Source organism: Heterocephalus glaber, unplaced genomic scaffold (genome assembly GCF_053883595.1).
Source record: "Heterocephalus glaber isolate CG9 unplaced genomic scaffold, H.glaber_assembly_v1.0 deba00001610, whole genome shotgun sequence".
Classification (NCBI taxonomy): Eukaryota; Metazoa; Chordata; class Mammalia; order Rodentia; family Bathyergidae; genus Heterocephalus; species Heterocephalus glaber.
This window is the reverse complement of record NW_028258381.1, coordinates 26,852,531-26,869,493: the sequence shown is the minus strand read 5'-3', so window position 1 is coordinate 26,869,493 and position 16,963 is coordinate 26,852,531. Positions and strand designations below refer to the sequence as shown.

At 40.2% G+C, this 16,963-nt stretch overlaps 1 long non-coding RNA gene across 2 annotated transcripts in view; it reads left to right on the top strand.

The window, feature by feature from the left end:
- Positions 1-16,610, top strand: part of LOC110348240 (uncharacterized) — a 139,036-nt gene extending 122,426 nt beyond the window's left edge. Inside the window, exons 6-7 of one of the 2 annotated variants that reach the window (XR_015445485.1) lie at positions 6,793-6,930; positions 7,665-16,610. This is a non-coding gene — a long non-coding RNA (uncharacterized LOC110348240). Of the gene's footprint in view, positions 1-6,792 lie in introns of both variants that reach the window. The other variant, XR_015445484.1, reaches the window with a different exon arrangement.
- The last annotated feature ends 353 nt before the right edge of the window (positions 16,611-16,963 follow it).

Below are 16,963 nucleotides of genomic sequence, written 5' to 3'. Positions count from 1 at the left end.
GTGTCTTAGCCAGATAAGAGATTTGACCATCCTGGGCTCCCGATTTATGCATTAAGATCTTGTCATGTCTTTTTTTTGTTTTGTTTTTTTGGTACCAGGGATTGAACTTGGGTCCTTGAGCTTACACAGCAGGCGGCGTCATGTCTTTTTCCATCAGTCCACCTTACCCTTGGTCAGGTGATTGGGAGTCTGATCCACCTCCAGTAGTGACTAATCACTCTCAGGCTTTCATTATCTTTCCTTGATATGTTTGTTTGGTTCCATAGTCTCGATACTACTTTGCTTAAACATCGGAAGTATCTGCCAGAGCATTTCTGTCCCTTCCCAGTTCACTGAATATTTGCCCTCCACTATATAGGAGCCATCAATGGGGCTCCACTCATCTCTAGTGATGGGGCTTCATTGCTGGCCAACTGGAAATTTTAAAAAATTTCCTAAGCATCCATCCACTGTACTGTTCCCAGAGAGGGTGGTTGCATGGTGCCCTCAAAAAGATATGCCTAGAACTTTGAATGCTATTTTTGGGGGGGAAAGGATCTTCCAAATGTAGTAAAGTTAAGGCTCTTGAGATGAGATCATCCTGGATTACTTACATGGGCCTTAAATCCAATGACAAGTGTCCATTTTAAGGAACACACAAAGAAGAAGGTGACATCAGGACAGAGGCAGAGACTGGAAGGATACAACTATAAGCCAAGGAGTGCAAATGTTTGCTAGCAAACATCCAAAGCTCAAAGAGAGAGGGATGCAAAGGATGAAGGACTAATCCCTGCCAATATATTGACTTCAGACTTCTGGCCTTCTGAAACATGAGAAAACAAATGTACCACAAACAGAGTACTGTCTTAAACCACTCCATTTGTTGATCCCATGGAAAGCTTGAAGCTGATAGAGCCCTCCAAAGATATCCTGAATCAAGAAAAGAGGACAAGAACGTTTTATTTGCTGGACTGACTTTTCATTCTCTGTGTTACATGCAACAACTCCCAAAAAGATGGATCATCCTAAAATGAGACAGCTGCATTCCACCACGGGCAATTCCAGAGTACTGATTAAATGTGACAGTCAGCAGGCAACATCTCTTGCAGCTGGGGAAGTGAAGAGGTTGATCCAAAATGCCATTTAGGCAGAATCCAAAACAAGGAAACTGCTATTCAGTAAATAAAATTTAAAAACTATTGATACTGTATATGCAACTTCATGAGTGAATCTCAAAAATCATTATTCTGAGTTAAACTATACATGAAAAAATATATAATGCATTATTATGTGTGTAGAAAAGATAAATTTAATCTATAATGAAGAAAAACAGATCAGTGGTTGTCTGAGACTGGGAATCATGAAAACTTTTCTAGGTAGGGACACAAAGAAATGGTTAAGGACAAATAAAAATTTCAATATGTTAATTATAGTGGCAATTACACAAGTGCATACCCTTTTCAAAAATTTTCAAGCTACAGGCCCAAAGTGGGTACCATAAAGTTGAGTTTTTAAAACACTAACTTCATGGGAACCTCTCTGCCTCTGTTCTGAATAGACCTGGTGCTGGTGGGTGGAAGGACAAGAAGGTTGTTCTTTTCTTAGGCCTCACAGTGATCCAGAGTTCCACATCAGAAGCTTTCTCCTCATTACCGCAAAGCTAAATGACAGGGTTGTCTGTCGCAATAAGAATTCCTCTGGCTAAAGAAGCCACAGAAGTTCATAAGAACACTCAATTCCAATATCATCACATATTTACCTAGGAGACCTCATGGCCAGTTTGACCATATTGCTTTTTCCCACTGTTTCTTTGCTTTCGGATTCATTCACTGAGACACCAAAAGGTCAAAAGTCTTACTCAGAGTTGGTGACAATGAGTCAATGACTGTCATCCTTCTGTCTTCTGGCCTTCAGTCTGAGCACTCACCCACAGTTAGGTCCAGCAACTGGAAGCATTTTTCAGAATCCCCAGTGCTTCTACTCTCTCTCTCTCCCATTCTTTCTCTTGCAATCTTTCATATTCCTGCCCTGTCACAGAACACCTATAAGTATTCTGAAATAATGCTTTTAAGGAAAGATTAGCAAATATGTTTTGATACAATAAACGATTGCTATGGAACTTAACAGACTTCTGATCTCAAGAGAGTTGCTGAAGTCCTGGATTTTCCAGAAGTTTCACAAAATGTTCACCTGAAGAAAGGAACACACTTTCATATTAATTCACCCCAATAAAGCAGGGAGAATAAAAAATAGTATCATCAACAGAGCATCTTTGTTCAAGTAAACCTCATTGGCTGTATCTACTATACAACCTATCGTGTGATTCTTGAGTTATTAGTTAGGACTGGTGATCAAAACATTGGGAGAAATGATCTAATTCCCTATGGAAGAAATCTATGCAGTTTCCACTGAAAGACATAATCAGCCACCTGATTATATTAAATTTGTGATCATGCTTTAGAATATGTTCAGAATTTCTAGGCAGGAAAGCAAAAGTTCTCCAGCCCAGTGTTCACCGTGATAGTCTATACATGCAAATGATTAAAAAATATATAGACTCCTAGGTCTCACTATGGAGTCCCTATTTAGTGGTTCAGAGTGAAGCCCAAGGGCATGTATTCTTTAAATGTCCCCAAGGCAACTCTAATGTGCAGATACATTTGGTCCAGCCTTGTCCTCTGTGTGACTTGCTTCTTCTTAAGTCCTGTGCTCAAAAGTCTCTTGCTCTACACTACAATTCACAGCAATGGTTCTCAAATTATCTCAGATCTTACACCCTTTGTCTGAGATCACACCTCCAAAAGAGACATTTATTTAACTGCAATTTTATGCATGAAATGCATCATATTTCAAGAGGATCCATGCTTAAATCCAAGAGAATTAACAGGCAAAAGCAAGTAAATAATTCAACTGATCTTCATACATAGGTATCTCCAATAATGGGTCAGATGCACTGTGCTTAGAGTCATTGTCATAGATCTGTATTTGTCTACAGCATGGCACATTGTCTGCTGGTACCATGATCTCTGTCATTTCAACATGTCAGTAATTTCAAGTGGAGTTAGTATATTCCTAGTTAAGTGAAAAGTTACTCAAGTTTAGAATTTTTAACTATCTTCCTACACAGGTTTTTTGTGTGTGCGATCAAATCATGAAAAGATAAAAGAACAAAACTATTCATTTTATTATGCTGCTTCAGTGACATACTCCTAAATAAGCAAGGTGAAATGAAGCAGGAATACAAACCATCAGTGCAAACCTCCATGTAATGCTGGATAAGTCCAGATCATCAGCTCATCAGACGTGGCATCTTAGTTTGAGGCATGTGGCAAGGGTTAAAAGGAATTTCCATCTAAATTGCCCTGTGTCTTCAAACGATGTGCCCTTGTGACAGAGTATAAGTGCCTCAGAGTGAAGGAACTAGGGCAAGAATTGCCAAGTCTGACTAGAAACCCATGACAATATTTTACTCCGTTATAAAGTTTCGTCCATAGGGAACAGAGACAAAAGGATTCATGAGCCCAGCCCCACCTCTTTGCCAGGGGCCAGGGTGCCTGAGGGGCCATGTCAGACTAGCCAGGCTGTCCCACTTAGAGAGAAAATATTGCCTCCCTGTAAGAGACTCTCAAGGGAAAACACAGAGGTTCCCCACCTCCATTCTAAATTTTCTTCTGCCTTTTTTCCTTTTCGGTTACCACAATATAATGGCATATTAAAAATAAACAGTGTTGCCTTGTTACAGATCTCTGCTCTCCTTTCAACAGTCTGACGAGTACAAATGACTCAAGATCCCCTACCGAGCTCCACCCCAGGACAGAGAACTGGTCCCGCTCCTTGCTTCTCTCCCTGTCTGGCTGCTTCTCCCATGGTCTCTGCCCCAGCTTTTAGCTCAGCCTAACCCCTAAGTTTCTGGCTGAGTATGAGCCACTCTTTGTCCCTCTCTAAGCAAACAGCTGGTCCTCTCTCAGGAACTCTCTTGGCCTTGCTTTTTTGTATATATCTCTATTTCTTTTTCACTCATCACTTTCTCAATGTCCTCTGTTTGTCCCAAATAAACACAAAACAAGCAGGAAAAGTGAGCCACAAAGAAAAACAAAACAAAAACACGTGTACTGACCAAACCTGGGCTGGGGGAAATCTGGCCCACTGTGGCCATGTCGGCTTCTTCGGTGACTGGGAGCCTTCTAAGCTGCCCTTAGAGACTTCCTTCCTCTACACAATATTTGCATCTTTAATGTATAACTGAAGACAAGCTCTTGGCATACATGCAAAAAGCTTTGTGGAAGATAGGGTTTTTAACCTCAGGTTGAACTAATAAGCATTGGAAATTTTAAGAGTTTATTTTGACCTTTAGGGTCACTCCGGATGGGGCCTTGCCTGGCAGTTGTTAATGGTGGTTTGATTGGGCCCCAGTACTGTTTTTGAAGAATCTACTTAAGAGTCTGGCCAAGTTAAACACATTTTCTTTTCATCTCCACTCTCAAGTCCAGGTCTTTGGTCGTTCCTTGGTTCTCCTCTGGATTCTCTCCAATTTGTTGACAAATCTTCCAATCTTCAATTAAAACTACATCTTAATGTCTTCCCGATAGTATCTCACACAGTGTTTTCTCAAGATCAGCATTTCATTCTATTCCTGCCCACACATTGAGATAGATGTGGGAGCAAGAGTCTGAAAAAAGGCCACAAAGCTGCTTGAGAGAGAAGACTGAAGATAACCCTAATGGATGGCCTTTCAGAAGAACAGATCCAAGATATTCTGGGGCTGCCCAGAGTCTTTTGCTTTGCTTTTCTTTATTAAAAATGGTGTCTTTTACTTGACTGTACAAATATATATGGATATTATTGTTGAAAAACTTATAAAATACAAATAAACAAAATATAAAAATCATGGGCAATCCACAAGTCACAGATAATAATTATTAATATGTTTTCATGTTGCCTTCCACTCTTTTACTTATAAATATTTTAACAAACTTAATTTTATATTAAACTTAATCATATATTTTCTCATGTAGTTATTTCCCACATCCCTATCTCTTTTTTATTTATTTATTTTTGGGGGGTACTGAGGATTGAACTCGGGACCTTGGGCTTGCAAGACAGGAGATGGAACCACTGAGCTAAATCCCGGGCCCTTCTATCTCATTTTTCCCAGCGATTGCTGTCTGCATTAGAACTGCCTTGCTTTCATTACTATAACTTTTATGAGCATTCATTTCTTTTTCTTCATTTTCTTTCTTTGTTATTTTTATTATTTATTTATTTTCATTTTCATTTGTTACTTTTCTTTCTACATTGGGGTTTACTTTGCTGGCTTTTAAAAAGGAGTTTCCATTTAAATTTCCAACCTCTAAATCATGTGCCCTTGTGTCAGAGTATAAGTACTTTGTACAAACACAAAAATAAAAGAGAATCAACAATGTTATTTCCTTTGATCTCAGAGCATGTTCATATCTTCATTCGTTCATGACTTTTTTTGATTTGTCAGTAAAGACTCATAGTGCTATTGATTATGTCTTCATAATTTTAAATAAATATTTCTAGTTCATGTTTAAACCATAGGCTTTATATATTGTATATGTATATATTTATGTGTCTAGTTTTACAGTTTTCTAGTCTTATCTCTGTATACAAAAGCTTCACATTCTGTTTGTGACTGTGATAAAATATACATAACACAAAATGTACTATTTTAACCATTTTTAAGTATACAACTCTGTAGCTTTAAGTACATTTACATTGTTGTATAACTGTGAGAAACATCTAGAACATTCCCACTGTCCCACCCTAAAACTATACATTAAGGACTAATTCCTCATTTTTCCTCTACACCTAGCCCCTGAAAACTACAATTCCACTTTCTATGGCTATCAACTTGACAACTCTACATACCGTATACAAATAGAATTATACAATATTTGTCCTTTTGTGACTGGTCTACTTCATTTAATGTGAATATCTTCAAGGTTCACCCCTGTTGTAGCATGTATCCAAATTCCCTTTCTTTATAAGGCTGCATAATATTCCAATGTGCACATGTATCACATTTTATTTTTCTACTCACCTTGTGATGGACACTTTGGTTTCTTCTACCTTGGGCTTTTGTAAATAAGGCTCTATGAACATGGATGCACAGATGCCTATTCAAGTCCTTGCTTTCAATTCTTTTGGATGTATCCCAGAAGTAGAATTGCCAAATCATGAAACATGGTACCTCAGTTCACAAACTTAATTAGCTCCACAATTTGGGGGAAGATGACCCAGGATCCCATGCTGAAGATCAAAGCACTTCGAGCTGCCAACAGCATTGCCTGCCAATGCTCAAGCCACCATTCCTCTTGAATTGCTTTGAGCCAAAGGGAAATTCCTTGCCAGATTATTCTCCCTACGTAGGGCTCACCCTTCTACTCTGACTAGTTACTTTGGAGGTGCATTGTCCAGGCCATCTTGCCTCAATTCAGAATATCTCTGAAAAATCACCCAACCCCAGAGACTCCCGATGGACTTGATTAGCTGAAATGTCTGTTACTACTACACTGCAGTTAAGTTCTCCCTTGCCAATCTTGACCACTCATTCATTCATAGGTGTTCCCAAGAGCATTCCCAAGAGCACTCCCAAATATATGCCCACACTTAAATCACTCACTTGAAACCTATGTTCCCTAGATGCTGTGACCTAATCCTCAGCAATCTTTGAAATGAGAATAATTTTACTCTCACCTTTGTATTGAGAGGACCAAATACATTACAAATATGAAGTCATTGAACATAGTGAGAAAGATTCACTTCTTTAACCCATGCTTTTCTTACCAGATACTTCATAGCTATCTTCAAAATTTCAAAGGATTTTAGACTGAAGAAATATATGTGACTTTGTTTAGTGGGAGAAGAATTTCAACAATGAACAAAGTTTCTGACACTCAGCAATGCCTGGTGCTCCATTGGCACTCAGTAAGTACTTGAAGCAGAGAGGACAGGTGAGTTGGGGGAATGAAAAATTAACCTCCTTTTTGCACTTTCTGTTTATCAATGTTCATGCAGAATTTACTGAGCGGCCACAATAACCATTTAAATGCTACTTACCTACTTCATTACTCTGTTTGTGGGCATCCTCTGTTAAATGAGAATAGTAATGATAACCTATTCAGCTAAACTTCCGTGAGCTAAATGAGAGAATGCACATTGGCCTCATAAAAACGTTTCTCATCTTATAACAAGAACCCAGTAAATATCACTTACTATTGAGCATTAATTTTACGGTGGAAGTAAGAATTTTTTTAAATGTTGGCTCATCTAATCCTTGAATCTAATCCTGCAGTGTTGACTGTAGCATAAGTATTTTTTATATTTCAATATAAAAACTTGAAATTCCAAGGACTTAAACTTTCTAAACTCATTTGTGTTCTTAATCCAGTCTTCAACTTTTTCTTACTTTCAATCAAGGTTGATTAATATTTATCTGGTCACCCCTATTAGAAACTTGAAATTATTCCAAACTCTTCCCTCTCCTTCATCCCTTACGTCCAACCTCTTATTTATTCTGCCTCCTGCCTCGTTGCCTCTCATGGAAGATGCTATGAGGACTCTGCCTGCATCTCCTGAACACTCATCATTCCTAGGAGTGTTGATGGTTTCCAGCTTCAAACACTCACAGTTCCCTGCCTGAAGGCTTCTCTTTTTCTCAGGAGCCATCTCCAGATAGATCTAAGAAAAGCCTACAGTGTCAAAGAGCTACTATTCTGAGAGAGGTTCCCCACCAATGATGGATGGGAGTCAGTGGATAAATAACCCCCAGCTCCCCAGTTGGACAACGTAAGTATTAATACATGCTGTACAGGGCGGTCTTGGCAAGAGTCAGCTTCCATTCCACTGCAGTAACCTGATCATTCTTGCATCTTCTCTTGGCTTCCTTCCTTTTCTCACTTCCCTGACTTACTATCTATCCTATTTCTATACTCTCCCATATAAACTACCTGTACTCAAATCCTGGTCTTTGAATCTGGCTCCCAGAGAACCCAACTTCAGACTCCCTTGATTCCCACTTTAGTTCAGAGATCATTTTCTTTCACTGGAAGATCGGCAACCATATCCTAAATTTTCTCTGTCAGCTTTAATCGCTCCCTTCAGATCTTCCCTTCAAAGATTCTAAAATATAAATGTGATCACAGCCTTCTGTGGCATGAAACTTATCAGAAGTTCTCCTTGTATGTAGGATAAAATATAAACTCTTTAGCAAAGATTACAAGGCCCACCATGAGCTCATGATCCTGCTTCTGTCTGCCTTTCCATCCCCACATCCCACCTTTTCCCAATTCTACCCTTGGGAAGCTCATATGGAAAAGTGCACATTCCTTCAGATGCACTGTGCCATTCCAAGTCTGTGTGGATTAACACACTTGGTATGGCCCCCACTCCATGCAATGTCCAACCAGTGTGTTCAGTGGTGTGCATTCCATAAGAGTACATGAAGGTCATATATCTCCAACTTTGCACTAGTCACACTGCTATCCACTCATTTGCCACAATGACAACGTCCTCCACTCTGCTAAGAGTTTCTTGAAGGCAGGTGCCAATCTCCTGGATCAATAAGTCTCCAGTATTCCCCCAGAACATAGCAAGTGCTGCTTCAAAAAACTGTGCTCTAGTAATAAATGTCTGAGTGCATGGATGTACAAAATGCAATAGCTGGATCTGGAATTCCTACATGGATGTGTCCAATCCCAAACCCTTGTGCTTCTCCTACCTCAGTGCACTCCCTACAGGAGTGAGCTGGCACTGTGACGTTCTGTTGCTGTGAGACAGTTTTATTGTACAGCTGCAATGGATTTGCCTTCTTCACACATTTTATAGTATAAAATCCCAAGACCCTCTTCCATGATCAGGAAGAGCATGCCAGGATCTGAAGCTCCTCTTGTCCAGCAATCTGGTCTGTCCCCTCTTTTGTGTTGAATCTGATCAAGTGTATCTCAGAATCTTTTGACCCCACAAACTCTTACTTCTTCTTTCTTTCTCATGCAAGACAAAAGAAAACAGCAGTTCAAGAGAGTAGGCCAGGACATAATATTGCTCTGAGAAAGGCATCAAGACTAAACAACTCTCTGGAGATGACCTGAGGTAAGCAGCAAAGAAGGAGGTGAGAAAGGAAGGCTGGCTTAATTGCTTCCACCTGGACCAAGTGGAAGAAAGGAATTCAGATGATTTTTCACATAATTCAGAAACAGTGACTTCGTAACTTAATAATTCCCTCATTGACTTGCTCCGTATTAATCTGGACCAGTTATTAAGTGATCAGTGAAATCACATTATCAATTTGGGATTCAAACAACGCTTTTACCCTAAGTTTTGGGGAAGACTTCCTCCTCATGTCTCCCCATCCTGACTTTCTGGAAGAAGGAGCTGGAGACAGTCAAGGTTTTGCTAATGCTTTCAACAGTAATGAGAATACCACTCTTGCTGCCCCAGGCTCTTCCTTGGGTGAAAACAATCTGGGTTTGGTTCCTAAACTCTCTGCCCATAAATCCAAAGACTCCACAGTCTGTGAGGATTCCCATTCCCAGCCAGACATGGTGGCACCCACCTGAGATCCCAGCACTCTGGGAGGCTCAGGCCAAAAGACTACAAGTTTGAGGCCAGCCTGGGCAACTTAGTGACTTAGCAAGACCCTGTCTTGAAATAAAAACTAAAGCAATGTCCGGAGAAATAGCTCCTGGGGTTCAATCTGCAAAAAGAGCCCACTCCCATGGGCACTCAAAATGGCTAATGTTTCTGTTCAGCAGGCTCTATAGCTTCTCCTGCCTCCCATGGGTGTCCTCTCCATGTGGCAGTTCCTGCTGTCATCAGGAATGGGCCTTTGATTCTACTTCCAAGAGAGACTTAGCTGGTAAGGACAACTGTTATGTGATTGAAATGCAATGTATTAGGACTTATTTATCTTTCACTACCTGACTTCCCCTATTCAATTGCCTGAATGGCCCATGTATAAAAACCTCAGTAGAGTCTCCTTCTGAGTGAGAGGTTAGACATCAAGTACTAACTTTGTCTTCTTCCGGTGGCGAGGATTGAACCCAGGGCTTCCCACCTGCTAAACAAATGCTCTTCCACCAAGCTGCACTCTCAGCTGCACTACACAATAACTAAAAGTTTCAACCCTAAAATCAAAAGGTCCAGATAAAGTTAGAATACAAACACCCAAGTTTATTCACAATGAGATCTCCATCTCCTCATCTAGAGAGCTGCAGCCGTGGTCCTGCCCTCCCTTCCCTCCTCACTGGCCATGTGCTTGCTGGCAGTTTTCTTATCAGGTCAGTGCAGGCAGAGGTTGGAGTAGAGAGGCAATGAAGGGCCTGATCTAAGGCTATGGACAAGGACTGACTCTGCACCCTTGGGCATCGTAGAAGCACAAGCCTCATTCCTTCTCCTGAAGGTGCTTGCTTTGTTCTCTAGAGCTTCCATCACCAAGGTCTTCAGCTGTGCTGTCTCCTTCATGCTGAAGGATATGTATCCCAGCTGGAAAACCCTGGGCAACTGGTATAAACCATCACCTTCTTCCTGTTCAGGATTTCTCTACTTTCTTGTGGCCATTACCCAAGATAAGATGCCCACATGCCCGGCCTTGTCCTTCCTTTATGTTTATTTGTGTTTTTTCTTTTCAATACTAAGGATTGAACCTAGGGCCTTTGCACTAAGCTACATCCCCAGCCCTTTCTAAAATTGTGAGACAGGGCCTTACTTGGGTCATTAAATTGCCAAGGCTGGTCTCAAATTTAGGATCCTTGTGCCTCAGCATAGCTGTAGATAGACAGAGACATAGACATCATAGACACCTGTTTGTGTCTTTTGGAAACCAACCATGCTCCAAGGAAAATGAACAAGCATCCCTTGACCCTCAGAGTGCTGGGGTTGCAGCAAGTTCCATTACCTCTGGCTGATTCATCAGCCCAGCCACCAGACACAAGCCTGGCAAGTTCCAAGTGCCAGGACAGGTTACAAGCACTCCAGAAACCCCATGGTAACAGCCCAGCCCCACACCTCCCACATTCTTGGGGGGGACTGCTTCTTTATACAGAATAAGAGCTTTCTCCAAAGAATCTATTTTCAAATTTTCCCTTCATCTCTGTTCTCAGTCTTTGTTTTATTGGAAGTCAACGAGAGGATTCAAAAGTCAGTAACCTCTTTACAATGTCTTTATAAATTTGACAAGTGGGGATCTGCCTGGCATTCATTTTTGGTATTTGATATCTCTTGTGTTCATACCTAGGTGAAAACTGTGGTAAGAAGAGGGCTCAAATTCCTCATCCTGCTGCCAGGAGTTAAGAGGGTCCATGCCTGTCTGCTTAGTGGCCTCATTCTGATATTTTCTCTTTTTACAAATTAGAAAACAGAGGCTCAGAGAGGTAACGAAACTCCTCAGCTTCACTCAACCGTCAGAATGATGAGCTATAATCTGATCCCCAGGCTTTTAGGACTTCAGTCCTGGTGTTTTAACTTCTTAATTATGATGTCACTGGGCATCGTATCTAAAATGTTTCCTTTTTGATGCTGAGAAAGCTCAGGCACATACTTTTTCCAATACCATCCAGGTTAGTTGTGTCCCATGTGTCCATTAAGCATCAGGACTGACTTTGTCTGCTTTGTTCTTGGCTGGAAGTTACCACATGATACCCTGTGGCTGACTTGATTCTATGGTATGTTTAGTAAGATCTTACTAAAAGTGTAGACCAAGAGTCAGCAGCAGCATCTGTGAGCTTGTGTTATCTCAGTGCCTCTCACCAACCCACTGTATGAGAATCTGCGCTGGAGTGAGCACAGAAGGACCCCTGGTCCACACCACTGCTCCATGAAGGTCTAGAAACACAACTATCTCCTGATGTCTTTCCAGGTCTCCTCCAAGAGGCTAGAGATTAACCAGTCTCCAGATGCCCCGCTCTGTTATTTAATCATATCAGTATATGACATATTAATGGGCATTTATTTTTTAATCCTTTTGGGGTTATACCCTTTCATAGTTTCTCCCACTGGCTAATTCATAATGTAGCCCATCAGGGTAAGGAGCCATTAAGGAAAGAGTTGGATTAAACTCATGCTAGAAAATGATCTGGTTCTTTTTCTCTCTTCATCACAACCTGCCTGTCCCCACCTTACAGGCTCACACCACTGCATGTGCACAGACACTTCTACGATCCTAAAATCACACACTCATTTAGCATGCAAATGAAAAATATTTGCTAAGCAACTACTGAATATCCTGTAATGGGACCCATAAATCCTAGTGGATCCTGTACACATTTTATAGGGATCTGGGACCTTCATGAGGAAGAAAATCTGCAAATATAATTTTCCAGTCCTTCATAGTAGACTATGAGACCTGCTGTATAAGTCATCTTACAGTAGACTGTGCTTGGATAGCACAGGCACAAGTTCTCAGTAGCTTCAACAATTGTCATCCAGTAACTATCCTTCATGTCACCCCCACATCTACTACATTTTCCATTGTTGCTGGAATGAGGCAGAAGGACCAGGCCCTCTGGGACATGTTGGCATCATGACAACATCATGTGGAACAGCACAGGAAGTGGCCCATACACTCCCCTCAGGTTCCATTGACCAACGAATGTCACTGGACAACTTTGATGTCAAGAGAGCAACAAGGAGGGGCCACAGGGGTTGGCACAGCTGAGTACAACAAACACTTGGGAAATATGACATGGTCTCTCAGATACAGCACAAGAGAGGAATGGATGCAGTACTTTGGAGATCTGGAAACATGAAGATTACCTCGAGCTGAAAGAAAGATAGAGACTTTCTGAAAAAGTTCATGCCAACCTGGGTTTTGAAACTAGAGATGAAGATGAGAAAGATTAAAGAAGGATTGGGAAATCCTGATGCTCTGGAGATAAGAAAGAGAAATTACTGAGAAATTACTAAGCAGATGGAGAAGAGAATGGGATAGAGAAGAAACAGGAAAAAAAATCAACCGATGGTTATGGCAAGCCTTAAATTCCAGATATTATATTAGTTAAGGTTCTCTACAGAAAGAGAACCAATAGAAAATATATGTATAAGAGGATTTTTGAGGTAGGCTTACAGAATCAGAGACAGGACAGTCCAACATGGCCATCTGTGTGCTGGAGAATCAGGGGATCCATTAAATGCTCAGCCTAAGAAGATGGCAACTGCAGAACATGAAAGATCAAGAATGTAGTGCCAGTACAAGGTTGAAGGTCTGGAAGCTCCATGGAGAGTTACCAGTGTGAGTTTGTGTTGGAAGACTGAAGGAACTGGAGCTTGATGTCCAAAGGTGACGACAGCAAAGGATGTACCCTCCCAGGAACACTAGAGCTCTTCAAAACAGGCACACTTCCTTCTTTTCCTTTTCTACTCCATCCATCCTACATGCCTATTGGTTGGTGCCACCCACAACCAGGGTGGGTGTGCCCCTCTCAGTTTGCTGGTCTACATGTCAAACATCCACAGACACACCCAGAACTGTGCTTTCCTAATTTCCTGGGCATTTCTTTCTCAGGTCAGCTTCACATTTCACAATCAACAGTGGCAGGTGTCAAAGTCTCACTATGGCAGCAATAGGTGGAGAGTCAGGGCAGTCAGAGATATAGCAAAACACAAGGAGATTGTGTTGTAAATGGTTTAATTTGATCTGAAAACATCACTGCTTGGACAGATCATGAGTTCAAGACCCTAGTTTTGCAGGCAGCCCCTTCCTCAGTCCCTGTCTCTCACCTGCTTAGGTCCTAAGACAGGCTCAAATGGCCCTCATTTGTCCCTAAAGACTACTCTATCTGTGAAAAAAAAATCAATTGAGCTTTTTTGTCATATCCATAGTCCTTTTATATTTCATTCTAAAATTGTGTGTTTGTCAGTGTGTTTGAGTGAGTGCATTTGTGCTCTAGAGAAATACCAGTTTTCAAACACAGAAGTATTGCTTTCATTTTTAAATTATCTGTTCTGGCTCAGGGCTACATATAGCTTTATGTGTTGAAAGAACAGTTCAAATGAGGAAAGACAGAGAGGCTCAGTTGTAAGATGATTGCTATCACATCTGAATAGATTGAAAACTGGAGAGGAAGAATCAGGTGAGATATACTGATTATTATTTATATATTTACATATAGTATATATATACTGCCATTAAATTCTGAGGTTCATTTGATGTTTTCATATACTGCCTTTTGCGTTCCAACAGTAACATCATATGAACGAAGTCAAACATGTCACACTTACCTAAGTTAGAACATAAGTGCTTAGTCTGACATTAACTGAAATATCCAGTGGGAGTCAAATGCACTCTTATGAATAGAATTCCATTTCTCAAGCACCATGTCTTATGTGCATTCACTATACAAGGGGTCAGTGGGGAAGTTCAAATAGGCAAGTCCCAAATTCTAAAACCCACCTTAATATCCACAAGGTCAATTAGCTATAAATATTTTCTTGTCTGAAATTCCCACTTGCCATGAATTTCTCACTAATGATATTTCTCCAAGGCTTTCTGAATTTTGGAGTTCTCTGCCTCATTAGGACTGGGAACTTGTCTGATTCCAGAGGGAGCCCAAGTGGTGAGGTTGAAGAGGAGAAAAAAAGTCCAGATTTCTTGGAAAGAAGTCTAGTGGTGATCTCAGTTTTCAACATTCTTTCTCAGAAGGAAGTAACAAGGATGGTGTATATTACAGAAACCCATGTCCTATATTTAGGCTGAAATAAGGGTTATTAAGGCACCTACATTCTAACTGGTGTAGTACCAGGTCATACCAAAGATAGTCTACAGAGTCTTGGTAATGCCCCACGACCTCCATGTGAGCAGGTTTGTAATAGTTTCCTAGGGTTGTTGTAACAAATTACCATAAATTGGGCTGCTTCAAGCAACAGAAGTGTATTTTCCCTCAGTTGTTGAGGTAGGAAGTCTGACATCAAAGAGTCAGCAGGGACATGCTCCTTCTGAAACCTCTAGGGAATAGTCCTTCCCCATCTCTTTTGGTGGTGGCCAGCAACCCGTGGCATTTGGCATCCCTTGGCTTGTTGTCACATGAGCTCAATGTTGGAATCCGTCCTCACACAATCATTTTCCTGCTCTGCCTTCTATATCTCTATTGAGTTTTCTTGTGAGGACAATAGTCCTGTTGAGTTTAGGGCACACAAGAATTCAATATGACTTTGTCTTGACTTGATTATATCTATAAAGAATTGATTTCTAAATAAGGTCACATTCCCCAACTGGAGTTGAGTATGAATTTAGAGAAATACTATTTAACCCAGATCAGTGGGTATCTGAAGGAACACCTGAAGAGCAAAGGAATGAATGTTGAAATCTAAGAAGTTGACAGCCAGTCTCATAACGAAAGAGCACACAAAAAGGCTGGAGAGCTGAGCTTCTACAGATAGATATCTCACAAGTCCAAAGAAAGGCAGGAAGAACTTAATGTGTATTCCCAACCACTGTCCTTGAATTCATTTCTGAACTCTGTGTGTTTCAATGAATTAATACATAACTTATTCAAAAGGACCTGAAGTGAGAAGGATTCTAATATTCCCAATGGAATATTAATTATTCCTCAAGGGATCAATCATTCACAAATTAGACACTACTTGTTTCATTGAACTCTATCAATCATGACAAGTAGCAATTATTTTCCCTGCGATACAAGAAAAGTAAGCTTGAACAAATGGTTTCCTTTTTCCAAGGTTATTTATGCATAATTTAACTTCCCTTTGTATTCAAATGGAAATAAATGCAAAACCATATTTAATCAAATCTATTTATATCATTTATGCAAAATATTAGCTAAAGTCAGACTCTCTATGGATGATGGAATCTGATATTTAAATAAATTAGTTCACACATTGCTTAAGGCAGAACTTTTCTTAACTCTTTTTCATGACCACCAGGAAAACTCGGTACATAAAGAGGACATCTATTTCTTGCCCACTAGCATTTGATGGTGGAACTGTAAATTGTTTTTATAAATCCTCAAATCAGAATTCACAATTTACTCCCAAACTATGGAAAAGACTATCAGAAGCCATGGACTTCAATCCTGGACTAAAATCTGCCATATAATGGTCAAGCTATTTGCAGCACAGTTTGTAATAGCTAAAACTTGGAAACAGCCCAAATGCCTATCAACTGGAGACTGGATCAAGAAAATGTGGTTTTTTTATAAAATGGAGTACTACTCAGCCATAAATAATGAGAAATTAGAGACATTTATAGCTAAGTGGATGCACATTGAGGCAATACTCTTAAGTGAAATAAATAGGACACACATGTATAAATACCAAATAGTTTCCCTGGTGTGAGAAACTGAAAGTGTAAATAAGGACTAAATGTATAATAGGTAATGTGAAATAGGAAGAAAAGGGGCAAAGGGGAAGGAAGTGGGAGGGCTAGGGGAAAGGATAGAAGGGAATGGAATTAATATGAGAAAATGGAAAAATAGGAACAAAATCTTTGTAAATAGGGAGGACTGGAGGGGTTGAAGGGAGGGCTGGGCAAGGGTGAAAAATAAGAACCAAGAGAGACTATGTAAAGGTGCAAATTTCCAATGATGAATGTCATTATATTGTATATCTAAAATGTACCAATGATTAGAATGAATAATCGATAATGCAAAATAGGAAGAAAAGGTCCAAAGGGGTAGGGGTAGTGGGAGGGGCAGGGGAAAGGAAAGAAGGGAAAGGAAAAATGCTGAGAAATGGAAAAAATGGAAATAAAGTCTTTGTAAATAGGGAAGGGTGGAGGGCGTGAAGGGAGGGCTAGGAATGGGGAAAAAATAAGAACCAAGATGCATCATGTAAAGGTACAATTCCCAATGAGAAATGCAATTGTGTTGTGTACCTACTATGTACCAATAAAAGAATTTAATAAAAAAATGATCACGCTATTTGGAGAAACTCAATTCTCTAGTTTTCAGCTCCTTCGTATGTTAAACCAAAGCATTTACTTATGATCTCTAAAGTCCCTCTTATTGTT